General features: G+C 32.6%; 1 long non-coding RNA gene and 1 other non-coding gene across 2 annotated transcripts; one reads left to right on the forward strand and one right to left on the reverse strand.

The window, feature by feature from the left end:
- Positions 1-7,932: 7,932 nt before the first annotated feature.
- On the reverse strand, positions 7,933-9,779 carry LOC112292612 (uncharacterized). The gene is made up of 3 exons (XR_012219000.2): positions 9,593-9,779; positions 9,254-9,397; positions 7,933-8,969 (listed from the first exon to the last, which is right to left on the reverse strand). It is a non-coding gene; the product is annotated as an uncharacterized LOC112292612 (transcript).
- A 250-nt stretch (positions 9,780-10,029) lies between these two features.
- On the forward strand, positions 10,030-11,356 carry LOC149987697 (uncharacterized). Its single transcript, XR_016506520.1, has 2 exons — positions 10,030-10,478; positions 10,726-11,356. It is a non-coding gene; the product is annotated as an uncharacterized LOC149987697 (long non-coding RNA).
- The last annotated feature ends 10,893 nt before the right edge of the window (positions 11,357-22,249 follow it).

Raw genomic sequence — 22,249 nt, forward strand, 5'->3', positions numbered from 1 at the left:
ACATCGACGAGAATCTAGCCAAGAATTTCATCTGTCATTCAAAATCGTCAGCTAGAGCACCCATCTTATTTGTGAAGAAGAAAGATGGCTCGTTGCGGATGTACGTAGACTATCGAGGCCTCAACAAGGTAACAAAGAAGAATCGTTACCTGTTACCCTTGATTTCTGGTCTCTTAGAACAACTTGGACGTGTAAAGATCTTTACAAAAATTGATCTAAGGGGAGCTTACCCCTTCGTACGAATCAAAGAAGGAAATGAGTGGAAGACAGCGTTTCGTACAAGGTATGGCCATTTTGAATATAATGTCATGTCCTTTGGTCTTACCAATGCTCCAGCAATCTTTCAACATATGATGAATGACATTTTCCGAGAGCACCTTGACGATTTTGTTGTCATCTATTTGGATGATATTTTGATATTCTCCAAAATTGAAGAAGAGCATGAAAAACACGTTCGTTTGGTATTGGAGAAACTACGCGAGCGAGGACTATATGCCAAGTTGGAGAAGTGTTTATTTCACCAAATAGAGATAGAGTTTCTGAGATTTGTTGCGACTATAGAAGGCTTGAAGATGGATCCCAAGAAGGTGGAAGCAATCGTGTCTTGGGAGGTTCCGAAGACAGTTAGAGACGTACAATGCTTTCTTGGTTTTGCCAACTTCTATCGAATCTTTATCAAGAATTACTCTCAAGTTGCTCCTCCTCTCACTCGGTTGATATGCAAGGATAAGTTAGAATAGGGACCTCTAGCAGAGAAGGCATTTCAAAACCTGAAGACCGCATTTACTACGGCTCCAATCTTGATACATCCAGACTTTACAAAGGCCTTTTATTTAGAAACTGATGCTTCGGATTTTGCTTTGGGAGCTATACTTTCACAAATGGGAGAAGATAAGAAGCTCCATCTGGTTGCATTCTATTATCGAAAGTTCTCTCCTACTGAAATCAATTATGAGATCCACGATAAGGAACTTCTTGCTATAGTGGATTCTTTCCAAGAATGGTGTCACTTTCTTGAAGGAGCTGCACATCCAGTGACCATATACACAGATCACAAGAATTTGGAGTATTTCATGTCGGCTCAAGTTCTAAATCGACGTCAAGCTCGATGGAGTATGTTGCTATTTAGGTTCGATTTTATTATCACTTATCGACCTGGAAAGCAGCAAGGACTATCTGATGCCTTATCGAGGAGATCGTATCTTGTACCAAAGGCTGGAGAAGCAGCATTTGATCAACAATGTACGACATTATTGAAGCCAAAGCAATTTCAGCTTTGCGCTAGTATTATGCCAATTGATGTTGACTTCTTGAATCAGGTACGTGCCGTGACCATTGAAGATTCAGTAGCCATTGATATTAAGCAGCGTGCCAATGATGACAAGTTCAAGGTGGAGGGAGATCTTTTATACTTTGAACAGCGGTTATATATCCCAAAAGAACCAGCACGACTCCGAGTTCTTCAATCTCGCCACGATTTTCCAACAGCGGGATATTTTGGATTCAACAAGACCTTGGAGCTTATTTCTCGAGATTTTTGGTGGCCCCAAATGTGGAAGGATGTGAAAGATTTTGTCTTCTCCTGCGACATCTGTTCAAGATCCAAGAATCCTCGGCATCACCCTTATGGACTCCTACAGCCATTGCCGATTCCACGTCGATCATGGTCTTCAATTTCCATGGACTTCATCACGGACCTGCCATCATCGAACTCATTTGACAGCATCATTGTCGTGGTAGATCGGCTTACAAAAATGGCGCACTTTGTCCTTTGCAAGAAGACATCGTCCAGTGAAGTCACAACAAGGCTCTTTCTCGATAATGTGTATCGATATCATGGACTACCAGATGATATCGTATCAGATCGAGGAACCCAGTTCGTATCAAAGTTTTGGAGATCTCTCTTTGAGATATTGAAGGTGGATATCAAGCTTTCTTCGGCTTTTCATCCTCAAACTGACGGTCAAACGGAACGGGTGAACTAAGTCTTGGAACAATACTTATGATGTAGCATCAATTATCAGCAAGACGATTGGACCACATATCTGCCGCTAGCCGAGTTTGCATATAACAACACCCTCCATGCGTCGACTCAATACACACCATTCTTTTCCAACTATGGGTATCATCCAAAGCTTGATTTATTGAGTCCATCAACAAATAACAATCCAGCAGCTGAAGGATTTGCAAAACAACTATCAGAGCTTCAAAATACGTTGAAGCTTCAATTACAATCTGCTCAAGAATCCTACAAGGCATCTGCAGATAGATTTCAGAATGAAGCACCTACTTTCAAAATTGGAGATAAAGCATGGCTTCTTTGACGGAATATCAAGACCAAGCAACCATATGATAAGTTGGACTATCGAAGATTGGGACCATTTATCATCTAAAAGCAAATCAATCCAGTGGTGTACCGTCTAGAATTACCAGCTTCTATGAAGGTACATCCAGTCTTTCATGTTTCTTTGTTGGAGCCTTATCGAGAGTCATCTTTTCTTGGAAGAGTGCAATGTTCGCCACCTAGTATTGAGATCAAGAACCACGAAGAATACGAGGTTGAAAAGGTGCTGGATTCCTAGCAAAAGTGGGGCAAGTTGGAGTATCTTGTTTATTAGTGCGGCTACGACATTAATGAGCGAACGTGGGAGCCAACTGAAAATCTCACCAATGCGCCACAAAAGGTACAAGAGTTTCATCAACAACATCCTCATAAAACTAAGTTGGTTCGACAATAGCTTCTTTCTGAAGCTTGCTCACCCAAGAATATAAGAAAGGGGGAGAGCACCACCAAAATTCGTAGTTGATGTAGTTATTTTCTCCAAGATAAAATAGAATTTTTTTAGTAGCCATAGTTTGGTCTTCTGATATGGATAGCTAAGAGATAGATACTATGCCAGTCAGATTATCTCAACCGACTAGCTCACAAAGGCGACCCCGAGATGAAGAACCACCTACACCACGACGACGAGAAAAGATACCAAGTAACCGATCACTAGTGATTGTATTTGAGTCCGAGCCTACTTACGATGGTCAGCCAGAAGGCGTATTTGTAGGACAATTTCACAATGAAGATACGGAAGTTCATGCTTGGTCAGAAATTGAAGGAGTGGGCCACTACCGTTGGCTTCAAGGACCAATGAACCACTTACCTTGTGCACAACAGTTGAAGTTCATAATATTATGCGACAGATCTTCATTTTCTTGCGTTGGTACTGATTGACAACAACATTGCTTCTCAGAGACCTCGAAGCTAAAGGAGGGGGTGATATTAGGGACATAGTCCTTAGAACCTTCTAGACACAAGTTTCTAGAACCTTCTAGAGACAAACTTCTAGAACCTTCTAGAAGCAAGTCTCTGGAACCTTCTAGAAGCTTCTTAGTTGGTAGAAGATGTTAGGGACATAGTCCTTAGAACCTTCTAGAGATAAGTTTCTAGAACCTTCTAAAAGCAAGTCTCTGAAACCTTTTAGAAGCTTCCTAGTTGGTAGAAGTTGCTTGAGAAGCTTCCTAAATAGGAGTATATATTGGAATCGAAGCTGAAGAGTTCTTCAGTCTCGACAACACATCTGTTGGAGCTCTAGCTCACCTCTCTGGTATTGTTCTTGTATTCATGTGATTAATCTAGTTCTTGCCAGTTCTTCTTGAACTTCTTGATAGATATCAAGTCTGTATTCTGTGTCCGTGATACAAAGAAGAAAGATTTGCTAAATCCTTTAGCAAGCTTGTTAAGTTTGAGCAACTACTCAAATTAAGTGATGTCAAAGAAGAAAGATTTGTCCATTCATGTGGCAAGCTTGTCAAGCTTTAGCACTTAGTCAAATCTAGTTTTGTCAAAGAAGAAAGATTTGCTATTTCATTTGGCAAGCTTGTCAAGTGAGAACAATCACTCAAATTAACTATTCTTAAAGAAGAAAGATTTGTTATTTCATGTGGGAAGCTTGTCAAGCTTGAGCAACCACTCAAATAAAGTTTTGTCAAAGAAGAAAGATTTATCAATTCATGTGACAAGCTTATCAAGCTTGAGCATTCATTCAAATCAAATTCTGTCAAAGAAGAAAGATTTGCTATTTCATGTAGCAAGCTTCTTAAGCTTGAGCAACGGCTCAAAGAAAGTATTGTCAATGAAGAAAGATTTGTCAATTCATGTGGCAAGTTTGTTAAGCTTGACCAATTCACCAAATAAACTTTTGTCAAAGAAGAAAGATTTTCTATTTCATATGATAAGTTTGTCAAGCTTGAGCAATTATTCAAATCAAGTATTATTAAAGAAGAAAGATTTGTTATTTCATATGGCAAGCTTGTCAATCTTAAGCATTCACTCAAATCAAGTATTGTCAAAGAAGAAAGATTTGCCAATTCATGTGGCATGTTTGTTAAGCTTGAGCATCCTGTCAAATTAAGTTTTGTCAAAGAAGAAAGATTTGCTAATTCTTTTGGCAAGCTTGTTAAGCTTGACCAATTCATGAAGTAAACTTTTATCAAAGAAGAAAGATTTTTCAATTCATGTGGCAAGCTTGTCAAGCTTGAGCACCTACTCAAATCAAGTTTTATCAAAGAAGAAAGATTTGATATTTTTTGTGGCAAGCTTATCAAGCTTGAGCAACCACTCAAATCAAGTTCTATCAAAGAAGTAAGATTTGCCAATTCATGTTGCAAGCTTGTCAAGCTTGAGCATTTACTCAAATTAAGTGATGTCAAAGAAGAAAGATTTGCTAATTTCTTTGATAAGCTTCTCAAGCTTGAGCAACCACTCAAATTAAGTGATGTCAAAGAAGAAAGATTTGCCAATTCATGGACCAAGCTTGTCAAGCTTGTGCAACCACTCAAGTCAAGCGATGTTAAAGAATATAAGTTTGTTAATTTATCTGATATTATTTTTAAGTTGGAGTTACTTTGTAAACTTAAGTTTGATAAAGATTTTAGGTTTTTGATAGCTTTAGGTAGTACTTTGAATTCAATCCCATCTAAATTAAGTCTCAATAATGTATTATTTGTAAATAGTATTGTTGATATTGTTTCACCAAATGTAAATCTTTTAGGATCAATATTATTAATTCTTCATATACTTTCCAAAAATCTTTATTGCATATTGTAACGGGTAACTTTATTTTCTTGGAAGAATAAAAAAAAGTAAGTGGATTATATTATAGTAGCAAGAATTTTAATTTTTTGGCATTTTTTACTAAATACATAAATATTTCAAAGATATCTTCATTTAACTTTTCATTGATGTTACATATAAATATTCGTAGAGAATAAAAGTATAATCCTTTGATGATGAATCTTTTTAGAATTTTCTTCATATCATGACTAAGTATTATATCTTCTAGCTAATGAACAACATAACAAAAGAATGGTTAGAAATTACAATCCATTTGCTTTATTACATACATAAAATACATATAAATTTTAAAGAATATCATAATGCAATATACAATAAATATAAAATTATTCTTGTAAGCTATTAAAAAAATTATATTTTATTAACTTTGTAAATTATTATTTTTATATCAATAATTTTATTTAAATTATTCTATTACTATTTGAAAGAGTTATCTTTGTTGTTAATCCGTACATTGGTACCATATTCACATTCCAAATTTGTAAGTCTTTGAATTCTTTTTCTTTTTCAACAATCATTCATCCCATCTCTTATAATTGATCACGCACTTTTATTATTCCATTCTTTCCTATTTTTATCATTGATTGATGAACCAATGTATTTAAAACAGTACTTGCATCTTACTTTTCAACTCTACTTTTTTTATAGGTCCATATTTTTAATATAGTTTCTTTCATTGTACCACCTCAATCCACATTGTTACAAAGAAAATAACATATGTCCAAAAACATATTCTTTTCTTCAACTTTCAAGGCATCAAAACTTATCTTTAAAATAAGCCATATCTTGTGATTACTATCTTCTTCATCTCCATCCAAATCTCTTCCTCTCCTTAACTTTTGCAAAGCTCTTTCCCAACATCTCAACCTCTTTTGTCCTCTTAAAAATGAGCCCATTACTTTCAAACTCAAGGGTGGTCCATTACAAGATCTTACAATTTGTTTGCCAATCTCAATAAGTTCTCTAGGTAATTTATCATCATTCTTATAAGAATAAGTTGTAAACAACTTCAAACTTGCATCTTTGTCAAGTTTTTTAACATCAAATTTGTAAAATTTTGTAGGGTGGTCTTTTACCACCTTCCAATTTCGTGTTGTCACAATTAATATGCTACTTTTGTTAGAATGTAGAATATTTGTAGGTACATCATTAATATGACTCTCATTCTTCACATCATCTAAGACTAAGATGAACTTTTTAATCATCAATAATTCTTTTATCATATCTTGTGCTTCCTCTAAGTTCATTGGTTTTGGTTGAAAATTTAATTGGTTCAAAACTTTGCAAATTAATGAAAAATCATCATCCTTGGATCAATTTACTAAAATCATCACAATTTGAAGGTAACTTTGGTCTTCCACCTTTTTCAATTCTTTTCAATATATCTTCTATTTTGATCACACCTTTAAATGGATCATTTCTTGAAAGAATCTTAGAACATGTCATTGCAAAAGAATACAAATCTACTTCAAAAGCACATGTCTTAATTGATTCCATTATACTTTTTAATATCTCTGGAGCTGTGTATCTTGAAGTTCCATACATGTATTTATTTTTGTTAACTTTAGGATTCCTTCCTACATTGATCTTTGAACAACCAAAATCAATCAACTTTACGATAGCATATTGAAAATCATTATTGAATCTACCATCATCTATAATTTTGAGTAGCACATTATTTGGCTTTAAGCCTCGATGTGTAATTTGCATGTCATGCAAATAACACATTCCTCTTGCAATTTGATAAATAACATCAATAAGAAAGTAATACAACATTTATCTTTTTTCCTACAATATATCACTTAAACTTCTTTCCATCAACTCCATCACCAAATATACTTTTCTCCTTGAGTTATTCATTGTTGAAGGCTCCCCATTCTCATTTGCACTACTTTTTGCTGCATGATAATATTTGATTAAGTTTGGATGGCTTGTGTTAGCTAAGATACCCACTTCTTTCTTGAACATTGCATTAAACTCAACATCCATAATTTTTGTTGCAGTTGAAAGTCCAAACCACTTTGATTCATAGAGTTCTCCATAAGAACCTTCATTTATTTTTTTCACAAGCTCTAAACTTTTAATATCACTTAATACTTCCAAAGAATCCAACTCTCCACCTTCAATGAGCCACAAGTCCTTCAATCTTACTAGTAGATATTTTACCAATCCATGATCTTTAAATTGCGCATCTATACTTGCACAATTCAATCTTTTGTGAAATTCTTCACCATCATGTTTAACTTCTTCACAAGTAGAAAAATCAAACAATATTGGTATTATGTCCTCTAAGATTTTTGGACACTCCTTTGAAAGTAGATCAATTTCCACATCATAACAAGTCTTCAAGTCCCACAATAATTCTCTAAACATTTCCTTGTTCTCCATTTGAGAGATACTTGCTTCACACCATCGTTATTGTGCACAATCTTTTATGACCATGTACATCCTTAATGTTGTGTATTGAAATTCACAAAATAAAACTTTATATTTGCTTCTTTCATTGCTACAAGCTCTCAAGCCTTCAAATACTTTGATAACATGACCAAGTGATTTGCAAATATTTGCACATTGATTTCTATTCAAAAAGACTTTAGTCTTTAACACTTCAATTTCTTGATTGTAATTATAGGATTGAGTAAGCACATCTCCTATATAAACTTCTCTTGTTTTGAAAACAACTCCACTAACCTCCACAAACTTGTTACAAGATTTCATAGCAATTGCAAATCCAAATGTACAACAAGCAAATAAAAACCTCTTAATATTGAAACATACTTTGTAAGAAACTCCACTAGATAAGCCATGGTAAATATATAAAAATATGTATAATGTGCTTGCAATTACATAAATAAAACCTTCCTATGCATTATGCAACATTTCAATAACTTTTGGTCACCAAAAAAAGTCTTCAACATAACAAAATTATTATTGATATACTACATATGAACAAAATAAATTTCTCATTATTTTATAAATAACTTTTTATCTCTCATTATTTTATATACAATAACTATTTACACATACAAATAAAATAATAAATAAACACTCATTTCAAATGTCTCATCATCTATATAAAATCATTGTGATTGATACTTATACCTTAAAAAATACCTAGCATTTGATTATTAACCATACTCCTTTGTTTACTCAAATAACCATAGATTCTTGAAATGTTATTTGATTGCCATAAAACTTTCTCACAAAGACAATACAAACATTAACAAAACTAATTTATTCGACAATCCTTCAACATGTTTTATACAAAGAAAATTGATTCATATATTTGATAAACATTAAACTAAAATTTTTTCTCATTGCACCACCCATCTTTCAATTATCTTACAAGACTATTTGTTTATTATTTTACAACTGTGTTATATCATGAAACTACTCTATTAAAATTGTCATCTCTTCTTAATTCTTCAATCCTTTGTGTTTCTTTAATCACTCATTATACTAATGACACAACTAAAGTAATCAATGTGTAAAAAGTTCACTCTCTACAACAAATGAGGTAAATGGCTATAAGCTTGAAGTGAATTAAATTTCTAATAAAAAGAAAGAAACAATAACGCTTCTACTATGTCAAATCACAAATATATGAATCAATATATGAATAACATGACTTACCTACACAAGCGACATTATACATTTAAGTTTACGACCTTCCATGGCACATGTCTAGTGATGAAAATTAAATGTAACTCAAGAATTTAATGAGGGTTTAATTTTCTTTGTGCACCGTTGAAATATGTTGTCATTAAGTACATCAAAATGAACACCAACTCTTTCACGATTGAAGATATAGTAGATCTGATCCGCGACTAAAGTTGAGTATTACCTGCAGTGGAAGAGATCCAGGTCAAATCTTCTGTTCAGAAGATTGAGTCTTTCAAGATATATGACATAGATTTTTTGTCGAGAAGATTGAGCCTTTCAAATTATATGATACAGATCTTTTGTCGAGAAGATTGAGCCTTTCAAATTATACGACACAGAGAGATGGAGAGCATTAAGTCTTTCAAGATATATGACACAAAGGGATTGCAACCGTGAGAGAAAAAGCTCAATCCTCAAAATGGACTAAGAATCTTAGCAGACGAACAAGTTTGAAGTTGTTCTCACCATATTCCAGGTTGAAATACTCTTCCGTCCTTAAAATCATTCAGATCAGCTCCTATCTTGCAATTCGAATGCACACTAGGCAAGCGAGGATACAATTATGATATGGTGTTCAATGCGCCGTTATTTTCTTGCCAATCCTCATCCCTGCAGCCGGAATTTCAAAAATAACAAACAGACAAATCAAACCTTTTGATTGTTCACGCGCTTGCATAGGATACAGCAAGTATGAGCTTATGATCAAGCCTATTGTCTGGCTTCCGAGCATCACCTCTATATTCGAAACACAGAATGCCATCGTCACAATCTCGGAACCGAAAAAAGAGAAAACCACAGGATTACCTATCATCCGCGGCTCCTCGCTCTCACGTTGATTGCATTCGGCACAGAGATGTCACGGCGTGTATGCTAGCGCAGCGGCTACTCGCTCTCACGTTGCTTGCATGCGACACAGAGGTGTCACTGCGTGTATGTTAGCGCAGATTCGAGCAATTCGAAGCGCGGAGAGAGCACACAGCTGCGAGGGTTTGGCGGCGAGGGCAAAGGGAATAAACAGGGGACGAAGGGGGAGGAGTGGGCGAGGATGTGTGGTGTACTTGAAACCCTCGACGGAACGGATGAAACGAACACTGATGTGTTATATTATTCCAAGAGACGAATGAAAAGTACTCTTGAGGGAGTCCATGGTACAGTATGAACCGAACTGACCAGAGGTGTATGGTTCGGCACCCAAAGAGTATATCACAAGGGATCCGAGGTATGTTCATGCTCTGAAGTCTTGTTTCGAGAACCGGTGAAAACATCTTATCCCAGAATCAAAATGGTCGGTGCAGACGAAGTCCTTAGTTGCCGAGGTGGGATCAGAGTGTAGTAGTGGGACGGTCCTCTAAGAAGGAGACGAAATGGGATATTTTCTGAACGGTGAGGGATTACATGAATTTGTGGGGAGGTGGAATCTGGGAGAAAGTTTCTAGCCCCCAACGTAATAGTTTATGAGCAAACATATGTTCAAGGACTAATGCAACGCTGCCCCACCGCTTGATTAAATCTACTCCGTGAACCTTACCAGAGACGGATCCCAAAGGAGGGACTTAATTTTGGGGATTTTCAACTATTAGTGTTGGGAGACACTGTGGAATGCGGATTTCGAATCTGAGATCCTAGACGGCAAACCAGTTGAAGGAGAGTTTTCGGGGTTCTAAGCAGGATTTGATCAGGTTGAGTGAAGGTGAGTTTTTCAACGATTTGCAGGAGGAATATGGTGCAGATACTCTAACCAGGGTGCCCCTGCCCATTATTTCTGCTTTACAAAGAGAACCCAAGAGAATTTTGTCGAGGGCATTCAATTGAAATCATTAGTGGTATCGCAAAGCAGCACCCTCTTAAAACGTAGCCCATTTTGGATGTTGATCGGGCTCTCTTGAGACTGGAGCTCATCTTTTTTTAATACGATATTTGCTGCCGTTTTGCTTCAGGCTTGGACAAACGGACGGTTCCGAAATGTGGAGCACCGAGCTGTGGTGAACGAATCAGAAGCGCGAATGTCCATGGTGTACTTTGCCTCTCCTCCGGCGAAAGCAACGATTGAGGTTCCAGAGCAGCTCGTCATTTCTAAGCACCTCTTGCGGTTCCGGCGATAGTTCTCTTCGGAGGAGTATAAGAGCCACTTGTTCAAATGCACGTCGGAGGGAACGGAGTAAAAATATCCAAACAGTGGCTACTTAAACCATCATCCTCGTGAGGTTTTGAAGAGATTGATTATGTCTAACTCTTAGTTTAGGAGCACCAGGCCATCAGGCTCCATTGCTGACACCGTTTACGATCGCCTGCTCATAGAGATGATTCCTTTATCATACCTGGTCAAGCCTGTATGCATCCAGTTTGTTCCAGTTATTTTACGTCCATCGGGGAGGAATTCGAAGTACAGGTAGCTATAACTATACGAGGGTGGATTTAGTGTAGGAATAAGACTTAAGCTTAGAAGAGCAGCATGTGCACCCGATTCATCGACCTTCACAGGTCCGTTATCATGGTGTCGGTTGCGCATAAACTTACACCTTGTTGCAAGGGATTACTTCAAGTTTTATTCATCATAACATGCTCATACTGAAACTTGTCACTGTTATCACTTCAAACAAAGGTCAGGAAGTAGAGTCCAAATTCTGACTTGACTTTTACTATTTAATGCATGAAAGCAGTATTTGTAAGATAGCGAAATTCAACCAGAGCGTTTGCTGCCAAAAGCATATGGCAATCTTGTGGATTATCACAGGTGTGTAGAGAACTGCAACAAAACAGATGTTAAATTAAAATACACTAGTACAGCCAATCATGGCTCCAGAATCATGATGCCTCTAAAAAGGTTCCTCTTCAGCACAAAACTAACAGAAATAACTCGAATGCCTTGTGACGAATTTCTTCTGCGAACTTCCATTGCGAACTAAGCAGCGACGTGCAGGGGTAAAGTAATTGCCGTTCGGCTTTCAGGTGCGGAAAGGTATCTATATGCTGAGAAGCAATCTGAATAAATTACCGTCACCATCCATCAATATTTCAAAATGTACAAATCTGAAGTTCAGGGAGATTCTTGTACCTCGCAGAGTAAGATAGAACCTGATAAACTGTGCAGGTTAGCGGCAACTTCACTTCCAAGTTAAGTACCAACATGAGAGAAAACGTAAATTCAAGTCCCAGCAGGAGCTGCAGACTTGGTTTTTGCAAATGCAGCGGCTGCCACCGCAGCTGCCTTTTTAGCTGCGGCAGCCTTTGCAGTCTGTGCCGTAGTTGTTGATATAATCGGCTGAGGACTAGGAAGTGGAATATTAGATCTGTTGACTTGCTCTTTTACTTGCGTCAGTAATGCCTTGATTTCTCCAGCAGTCATGGTTTCACGTTCCAAAAGATTAGCTGTCAGAGTATGGAGCTCGCGTTGATGGGTATTAAGTATCCTTTTTATTCCTCCTTGTTGTGTGTGGGGGAAGCATCAGTTAACTACACTCTACGAGTTCTGCTGTAAGATATAGTGATTATCATCTCGATTTAGGTGAGCCCTCTAGAAACTCGGAATCTTTTCCTTTTTCTCCGGATCCAACCATGTGTCCTGAAACTGTATGGAGTTTTATAGGTCTTAAGTTTCACCATCCCTCATCACTATTACATGTGGGTTTTAGCTTATTCATAGATGATTCTGGAGTGACATCAGTTGGCTTGAACATTGGGTTTCATTTGTGTATGTACACGTTGAGAATTAATTGAATGTGAAATAACTCTTGTTTTGTAATGCAGGCAAGTTTTCTGGTTTTTTGTGCAGCAGATTCCGGGAGTTGTTGTCAATAGCATCTTTATGCGACTGTGTTGATAGCATGACTATTTTCCCTTCATGCATTTCAGTGACATCAGGGACTTCCGCAGGGTGATCGTTTTGTGAAAAATAAAATGTTTTTAGCAACTCTAATATCTAACAGAAGTTCAAGACAACATTTCTGCGCATGGGATTTCATCTTCGATTTAATAAGTAAAACATTTTCTTCAGAAGTAAATCATTCTATATCAAGTCACTTACTACAATGTAACTACCATAAAGATACAAAAATTGTTAAGTTCCATTCATGGATGTGTAAATATGAATATATACATACATATACACATATACATATATATTTATATATCAAATTCATTTGAGCCACTTTTATAGAATTTGGATTTGACTTGCATCTGCAACTTTCATATGGTGCTTTTTAATGACCTTATGGTATGAAACAGACTTAGATTCAATTACACAAAAATCTAAACTTTCATCTTATAATAAAAAACGATTTCTTGAGAATTATTTACGGTTTTTTAAGTTGAATATATAGAGATCGGAAATGAATTTAAAATAATGAAGGAGTATGTACTATATCATAGTTTTATTAAATATTAAAAACGCTTAAATTAAGCTGGTATTCTTTTCTGTATTCTTTTGGAGAAATAATTACAACATCAGAAAAGATGTGTAGCAGAATTAGTTGTTTTAGTAATAAATCACTATATAATCCTCTATCAGATGTTTGTACCATTTGGAGGAAATCAATTCCCTACAACATTTTCTATCTATGCTGTGCATCTTTAAGCTCAATTTAATTCAATTTGTTTCTATTGACCGTCGTTCAATAGTGTACCTCAATTCAACAATCCATTGCGTGTTATATTCAAAATCCATTTTACATATTTATTTATCTCCAAAGCCATTCTATTGAAACTTCTATTAATAAGATGTGACTTATAGGAGCTAACTGAGTAGAAATAGCCAGTTATACAGAATTACATCTCATATTTCCAAACTTTTTACAATATTATCAAACTTTTCAAAATATTATGTGCTAGATTCTTCTGGACCAGTCATTTTAGGCCATTATGTCATATGTTGGCATTATATATACAGGATTTTTTATCAATAAAAACTTTTCTTTTTTAGTTTACTGCTTTCTGTCTTTATTTATACTTGTTATTATTATAATTATTACTTTAATACTGTACTTATTTTACTGAAATACTTGTGAATTAAAAAGAATACCAGATCACAAGTTTTTGTACCCATTTACATAAGTTTTTTGCTTCACCAATAATATATTAATACTCAATGTTAAGATATAAAGTGATTCAGTCCCTTCACGGACAAACTATGTATTTTCAATCTAACATTACAGGCTCTTCATCTAATATCCCTATATACTGGGTACATTGAGTAACTTGTTTATTTTTCTAACATTACTATTTACCCGTCAGGATCAAAATTCTAAGCTTTCTTCTCTTCTTTATTGCTATAAAAAAAAAAAATCAAACTTGAAAAAAATTTAAACAATAATTTTTGTGGTGATACAACAAAAAATATCCATTTAAAATTGTTACAGGGAATAGAAAGAAGACTTGAATTTGATGCAAAGGTCTACTTTCATCTCCGGATGCTGCTGCTTTTAGATGTTTCGATTCTGGTGCAGAGCAGATTTCCTTCACTAACCGGGACTCTGCACAGTAATCTGCGCATTTTGTAGACTGGTGACTTGATCTGCAACTTCATGGTTCTTACTCGGCAAAAAAAATAATAATAAATAAATAAATAAATAAACAAACATTGCATGGGCGTGGAGTTTGTACTTAACATTGAATTGGACTTTAACACAGAATCGGCGATCGACTGTGGTAAAATCATGAGTCAATGAGAATAGAGTTCTGGCTCATGTTTTTCTGTTGGTGGAATCAAGGTACCATCTCATTGTGTGATCACAATGACTGAGTGAGAGAAGTAGTTGTTCTAGCTAACAGGATGTCTAAATAATTTACTGGTATCTCAATGACGCCTAAAAATGATTAAGAAATTCGTTAGATTTTTAAATCATTTGCGGCAACGTCGAAGCAACAGGAAATCAGCAGTTTCGGAGGACTTATCTAAGTTTCTGATCTCACCAACTGTAATCTCATTGACTGCATCGACATCTGTGAAAGGCTATCTGATGTGTGATATATCCAGAAAGGTCGATAACTTCAACAAGCTGGAGTGCCTATGAACGCTTCCGTCGATATGGGTGAGTGACATGACTCAAGTGATGTCTTCGGAAATTGTCACAGGAATTTACATCATGTAACTCATTGAGACGAGAAGGCATGAACAATGACCCAAGTCAAGTTAACGATTAAGGATCTTGGCAATACCGACTTGCAGTCAGCTGCATGGAGTTGATAGGATATTGAACAATCCATAGATGTATTGCCACTGTCGCCTTAGATTACTGCTCAGTAATTCAGAAGAACTTTCATCGGTGGGCTCCATAATCAGACTGGACTCGACAAATCAATATCCTTCTACATCTAACTGCACTAGCAATGACTATAGTAGAGTCACGAAACCTAAAAATAGAACTGCGTGAGCCTTGACGACTCCAGTAGAAGAGACTTCCAGCCGACCAGTTGATGACACGCAAGGGAGGCAACTACGATTCGCGTCCGGAATACGATTCCTCATTCAGAAACATGCATTTGCTAAGGTAGCATTGACAAGAGTTCTCCTCCACGTGGACATCAAACACAGCAAAGAAGACTATTACTCTATTTTCCTCCATGCTCTCAAGATTTGTGTACCAATGAACTCCTTCAGGCCACCACTACAGTCAAGAGAAGAGGTTTGAAGGAATACACTGGTACGAAAATGATTAGAGCAGTTGCATCGACGCACAGTCACCTCCATCTCCAACAATTCCAGCACTGGAAACCAACATTTCTCACTCTCATTGTAACCTTCGATCTGAGCGAAACCAGACTCAAGTTCAACCAAAATGCAGGAACCATTCTGACGAAGCCGATGCAAAGCAGCAAATCTGAAATCCTCTCCACCCAGAATCATAATAGCTGATGCAAAGTGCGAACCATAGCAACAACAGCAGTTAGAAGCAGCCAGCACCACCATGAATTAAGCTGCAATGGAGAGTGGAAATGAAGAACAAGCTGCAGCTTCTTATAGAAGCTGAGATCCAAGCAGGCCCCTTGAGCTGCAGTCCCAGAGTATTACGTACCCATTACCACCGCTGTACACTATCCATGACCAAGCCAACCATAGCATAGTAGCTCTAACTAACTCAGACAACAGTATCTCCATCAACTTACAGTTAATCCTGGAAACACGCTTCGCTAGACACTGGAACACGATTCACCGAGAGCTTGGGTCTGTGCTTGAATCTGGTCGACACATGTCCGATGGAGCTGAATCCTAAGACCATGAATCTAGTAATTCTTGGAGTAATAACTTTGTGGGAGAGGTTGAGTGAGTGGAGTAGCAAGCAAGTGTGTGTTATCTCTTTTAAGTTGCATGGGGGTGGTGGTACAGCTGGGTGGCGGATGTTCACCATTGTGATCCACATTTCGAAATTGGCAGCTGTAGTTTGTTGGAGATTGTTAAGATCGTGTGTTGCGAGTGATTCAGTCCCATTATGGGTACTCTCTGTACCTTGAGCTCCGTAATCATGCGACGGAAGGGCATGGACCCGATACATTCTCATCTTAATTTTTGTATACTTCTTCGTTTTCTGTTCATATTTATATTAATTTATTTATATTTATATATATATATATATATAATTTATATTTGTATATATATATATATATATATCATTGTGTGTGTTTGAGTGTGAGTTTTGACAAAATGTAGAACGGAAACTTCACTGGATCCTATATCTTTGTGAGTTTCTCCATGAACTGTGACATGGACATTTGTCTTAGACTCGAGCCGGATTGTATTTGTTTCAAATTGAGGTGATGTGTTTGAACCCATGGAAATAGGATAGATATTCTCACTTGGTTCTGTAATGCCGCGAGAGAAACTGTAAGAAAAAATTGATGGTACACGCATGTGAAGAGTGTGAACTGATAGCTTCTGATAGTAACTCAGAATTCCTGTGTTACAGATTTTATTCATCAACATGTATGTGTTTTTATATATATAATAAGAAGAAGAAGAAGATAAGAGTTAGTCAGACAAAGTAAACAAAATCCAACCAACTAGACTGCTTTTATGACTGGATATGCATTATATATTTTTGTATATTAATACACAAGAAACATGTATTGCCTATTTGCATATAAGAATATATATCTAATTTATTGAAACATTTCAGTTCATAGATAGATTATAGTTTAGAATATTATAATTTAGAACATTACTTAAATTTATTAGCCAAAATTTCTTCAATTAGTAATTATTATTAGAGTAAACCATAATTTTTAAAAATTAATTATGCATTTTAAACACATAAAAAAGGGAACTATTAAAATGACCCATGCTAAATTGATCCACCTCTTATTATTTGTTGCGGATCCAACCATTTTTTTTATTGGTTTTTAATCAACTTAGATCTAGTAATGAAATTCTTTTTGATAATAGGTGGATTAGTTTAGTAATTTTCTAGGTTAATTTAACAATTTTTTTTAAAAAAACATTATGAATTTTGTTAGGACTATTATCAATTTTTTGAAATTTTTATAAAGCATATCTAAATTTATATGTATCAATTATGTGAAATTATTTATATAAAATGGTTTATATGAAATCAATGTCTTCAATAGATACTAATATAGCCATAAAATTATTAAAAAAAAAAATTTTAAATTCTAAATCATCTTATAAATAACTTTATTAAAATAAAAATATTTGAAAAGTTATTTATTCTTTTAAGCCAATCTTCTCATTCAAACAAGTTCACTCAAATTGTATTAGACTAATAATACCATTTTATTTAATAAGAAATATTAAGGTAGGTTGAAAGTAACCTTAAATTAAAACTTTAAAACAAGTTTTTAATATTAAGGTACTATAAATTATTATAAATAAGAAATAAGAGTTAATGAGAGTTAAAAAATAAGTTTTTAGTTATTTAATTAGATTCTTTTTATAAGTATAGATTGATGTTGTGTTTGTAAAAAAAAAAAAAAAAAAAAAAAAAAACTATATTTACTATTTAGGAATGAACTTATTTATAACATAAATAATTAACCATGTTACAAATAATTTATTTATAAAAAAATTAATTAAGTGATTTTAATAAGAAAAATAAATCATTAATAAATAGAATGCAACTTCCAAAGAAATTATATTTAAATATTAATTAAATTTTATATATATTTTTAAAAATAATTATTACAAAAATTAAATATATCAAAATAAATATCAAATTTTAGAAATTTTTGATTAATGTATATATATATATATATCTAAATTATTATATAAAATATATGTTTTTTTTAAAATAATTAATATAAAAAATTAAATATTTATTTTGAAATAACTTGTATTATCAAGTTATTAGTTCTTTGAGATATTAATAAATATATAAGTTATTTTTATTAAATCACGTAAGCATCATCCTTGTTCTATGACCATCATTAGATGATATATAATATATATAATTCTAGTACTTCTATTTGATAGAAAACTAAGCCAATGTCAAGGAGATGAACTAAAAGAAGATGCATAAAGTTGTGAAATCCATGTCAAAAGAAAAGTAATAAAATAGAAATAAAGAAGTATGTAGATTAAAAAACATTGGAATAGCTATTGCCAAAAGACAAGGAAACTAGAGACTCTTGAATCTAGACTACAAGCAAGAAAGGAATTAATAAAAGTGAAGAAGGCTTAACTCTTGTCTCTCTCTATATAATATCTAAATAGGATCTATGAAGCAATGTTCTATAGGACCTCCAAAAACGTATTGACTTTGTATGACATATATCTTAACTTGCAAAGCAAGTTTTCTATATGGGCGCCACATAGTTAGCTTGTTCTGTAAGCTACCAACACATGTGACAGGTGGTTAGCTTATTGACCAAGTTTTTGACCTATCAATCAACTATAAACCCATGTAAAGTCAAAATAATGTATAAAGAGCTTCTTGAAAGCTTCTTTAGAAGGTATTATGAAATTAATCTACTTTTATTTACTTCTACCTATTCATATTATCTAGGTAATAATTATAGTAGATATATATCCGTGACAATCAATTGATGAATTTTTATTTTATTTTTTTATTATAAAATCTTATTTTTATATTTAAACTTAATATTTTTAGCTCAAATTTATCAAAATTAATAATTAATTATATAAAAATACTATTTTTTTGTTTATCTAAAATATATTTTTAAAATAATTCTAATTGATAAAGAATATTCAATAGCCTTATATTTATTATAAAATATTATTTTATATAAAAATATTTAAAAGCTAAAATTAAATTTAACTATTAATAGAAATTTTAAAATAATCTATAATAAATATTATATAAAACCATAAAAAAATTAAAATTCTTCAATTTTTAAATTTCATCTCCTTGTTTTATACAAGATATTTGTTTAAGATTCAAAAATCACAAAGCTTCTATCTTATTAGATTTAGGAATCTTAACTTGTTTTTTAAATGAAGATTTTTTTAAAAGATATAAAATATTCTTAGTAAAAAAAAAACTAAAATTTTAAATGTAGAAAGCATAGATGGTTGTCAATTGTCTTTTGGAGGTGTTATCTATAAAATTATTTTTGTAGATGTAGTAGCAAATGGTCATAATAGCTTAATAGTATTTTATGTTATTACATCTTCTAATTCAATTACTTTAAGTTTATTATGGTTTGAAAAGTGTATTCTTTGAATAGATTAGATTTTTTACAATCTTAATTTTTTCATAGCATAATCAATTCTTTTTCTAATTAAGAAGAAAATCATAAGTCTAATACAACCAAATTTTTAATTATAGATGCAAAAACTTTTAGGCATATAAAAAAAAAAAAAAAAAAAAAAAAAAAAATCATATTTTGTTATTTGTTCCACACTTGTATTTAATTGTATAAAAAATTAAGTTTTATTTTGATTTAATATAAACATTACTAAGGTATATTTGAAAAGAAGAATGCAAATATTCTTCTAAAACATTGTTTTTTTATGATTGCTCAATTGATCTTCAAGAAGGAGCTCAACTACCATTTGGACCAATATATGGTTTATTACAAAATGAGTTGACTTCACTCAATGAAGACATTAATGAGAATTCAACTAAGAACTTTGTACGGCATTTAAAATCTCTATAAAGACTTCTATCTTATTTGTAAAAGAACAAAAAGAACAAAAAGAATGAAATAAAAACAAAATAAAACAAATTAATATAGATGTATGTGAATTATCAAGATCTCAAGAAGATTAATTTTAAGAATAGGTACCTTTTATCTTTGAAATTAAGACGTCTTGATTAACTAAATCAAATAAAGATCTATACAAAAATAGATCTAGAAAGAACATATAATTTGATACATAATAAAAAAGAAGAAGAATAAAGATTTTGTTTTGAATCAAATATGGATATTTTGAATATAATATCATATCTTTTGAACTCACAAATGTGCCAAATATTTTTTAAAATATAATGAATGATATCTTTTAAGAACTTTTAAATGATTTTATTATTTGTTATCTCGATAATATTTTAATCTATTCTAAGATCACAAAAGAATATGAACTTTATGTTTATTGTATATTACAAAAACTTAAAGATGCAAGGCTATATGTCAAGATGGAAAAGTGTATATTTTACAAAACTCAAGTTAATATCTTAGGATATATGATTTCAAATGATGGTCTTATAACAAATTGTAAGAAAGTTTAGACTACTATAGATTAAAAGATTCAAAATACAATAAAAGATGTCTAATATTTTTTGAACTTTTCCAATTAGTTCCAATAATATATCAAGCATAGTCTTTTATTTTTATAGATTTTATTATAAATATTTCAATCTTAAATTTTTATTATTTTATATTTGTGATAGTAGATTTCTTCACTAAAATGACACATTTTGTATCATACACAAACTTATTATAGGTAAAAAAATAGTTAGATTTTTTTAATAATATTTATTTATATCATAGATTGCCAAAAAATATTGCATTAAATAGAGGTTTATAATTTTTATTTGAATTTTAGAGAATTATTTTTTAAGATATTAAAAATAACTATAAAATTATTTTTGGTCTTTAATCCTCAAACTGATAGGCAAATAAACCATGTGAATTTAAGTATTAAAGTAGTATTAGACATATACTATCAACTACTATTAAAATGATTAGGCAATTTTTTTTGCTATTGGCAAAGTTTATTTACAATAACATAGTACATTCTTCTATTCAAAAATCACCTTTCTATGCTAATTATGATTAGCATCTTTAATTTGATACTTTTGAATTTTAAAAAGTTGATAATCTTATAGACTTTGAATATTTTGTATTTGTGAATAAATCAATCTAATTGCATATTGATTATACTTATTAATATCTATAAGAATCAATATGATATTTCATGTATCTTTTCTTAAATTATACAAGACACTGGATATACCAAAGAGAAGATGGATGCTACTTCTTCCTATAGAAGTGAATAATAATGAAAAAAAATTAAAGTAGATGAGGTCTTAGATTCAAGGCAATGTTGAATTAGGTTGGAATATCATATGCATGGGTATGGATATGATATTAATGAATGTATATGGGAGCAATTCAAGAATCTTTTTATTTATTGCCTTAACAAAATAGAAAATCAATAGTTTAGAGATTTAACTCAAGAGCTATCTTTTGCTAAAATATCTTAAGCCATTAAGATTTTACAACCTTTAAGACAACGTAATAAAAATGAAGATCCTTAAGAATAACATATTCTTCTTTGAATAGATAGTGAGATACAACTCATTTGATATTACAAACTTGGATAAGACTTTTGATGTTTGGTAATAGTATTAGAAGTAGGAACCATTCTTCATGGTATTTCAAATGATATTTCTAAAAGAAGTTATTAAGGCTTCAACAATGATTATATAATAAGTTGATCTTTTTGCTATGGTATATAATATTATTGATGGTTGAAAGGACCTATCAACTACCTTCAAAAGAAATAAAGATCAAAGTATGTAATAAATATAATTTGCTTTATTTTGAACTTTTTCAATATTTGATTATTAATTCTCTTAGAACTTATCTCTAAAAGGCATGTAATATCATGGATATACATATTAACACTAATAAAGAGGAATTAGATAGAAGTAAGTAAAATTAAGTAAAATTGATAATATCTTGTGGACAAGTTCTTTAAAAGCTTTATAAATGTGGATTTGACTTTCTAAGTATTTGAAGGTGATTAATAAGATGTAAATTTAGCCAACAAATTGGCCACACGTCAAACATTTTCATCACTTGCAAAATAATTTAGACTTCTAAAAATAAAATATTAATATTTATCCAATCTATATTTATAATATACAAAAAAAACTTCCTTATTCTATTAGGACAAATTTTCTAAGAAGATATTTTGACTCTTATTTATTATACAATAGCAATAGTAATTGACAATATTAAGACCAATACACTAAAGGTAATTTCCTCCTTATATTGATTATATGAGTTTGTATATTAATCTAAGTCATTACTTCATTACTACTCTTT

This window comes from Physcomitrium patens, chromosome 15 (genome assembly GCF_059467195.1).
Source record: "Physcomitrium patens ecotype Gransden chromosome 15, ASM5946719v1, whole genome shotgun sequence".
NCBI classification, from domain to species: domain Eukaryota; kingdom Viridiplantae; phylum Streptophyta; class Bryopsida; order Funariales; family Funariaceae; genus Physcomitrium; species Physcomitrium patens.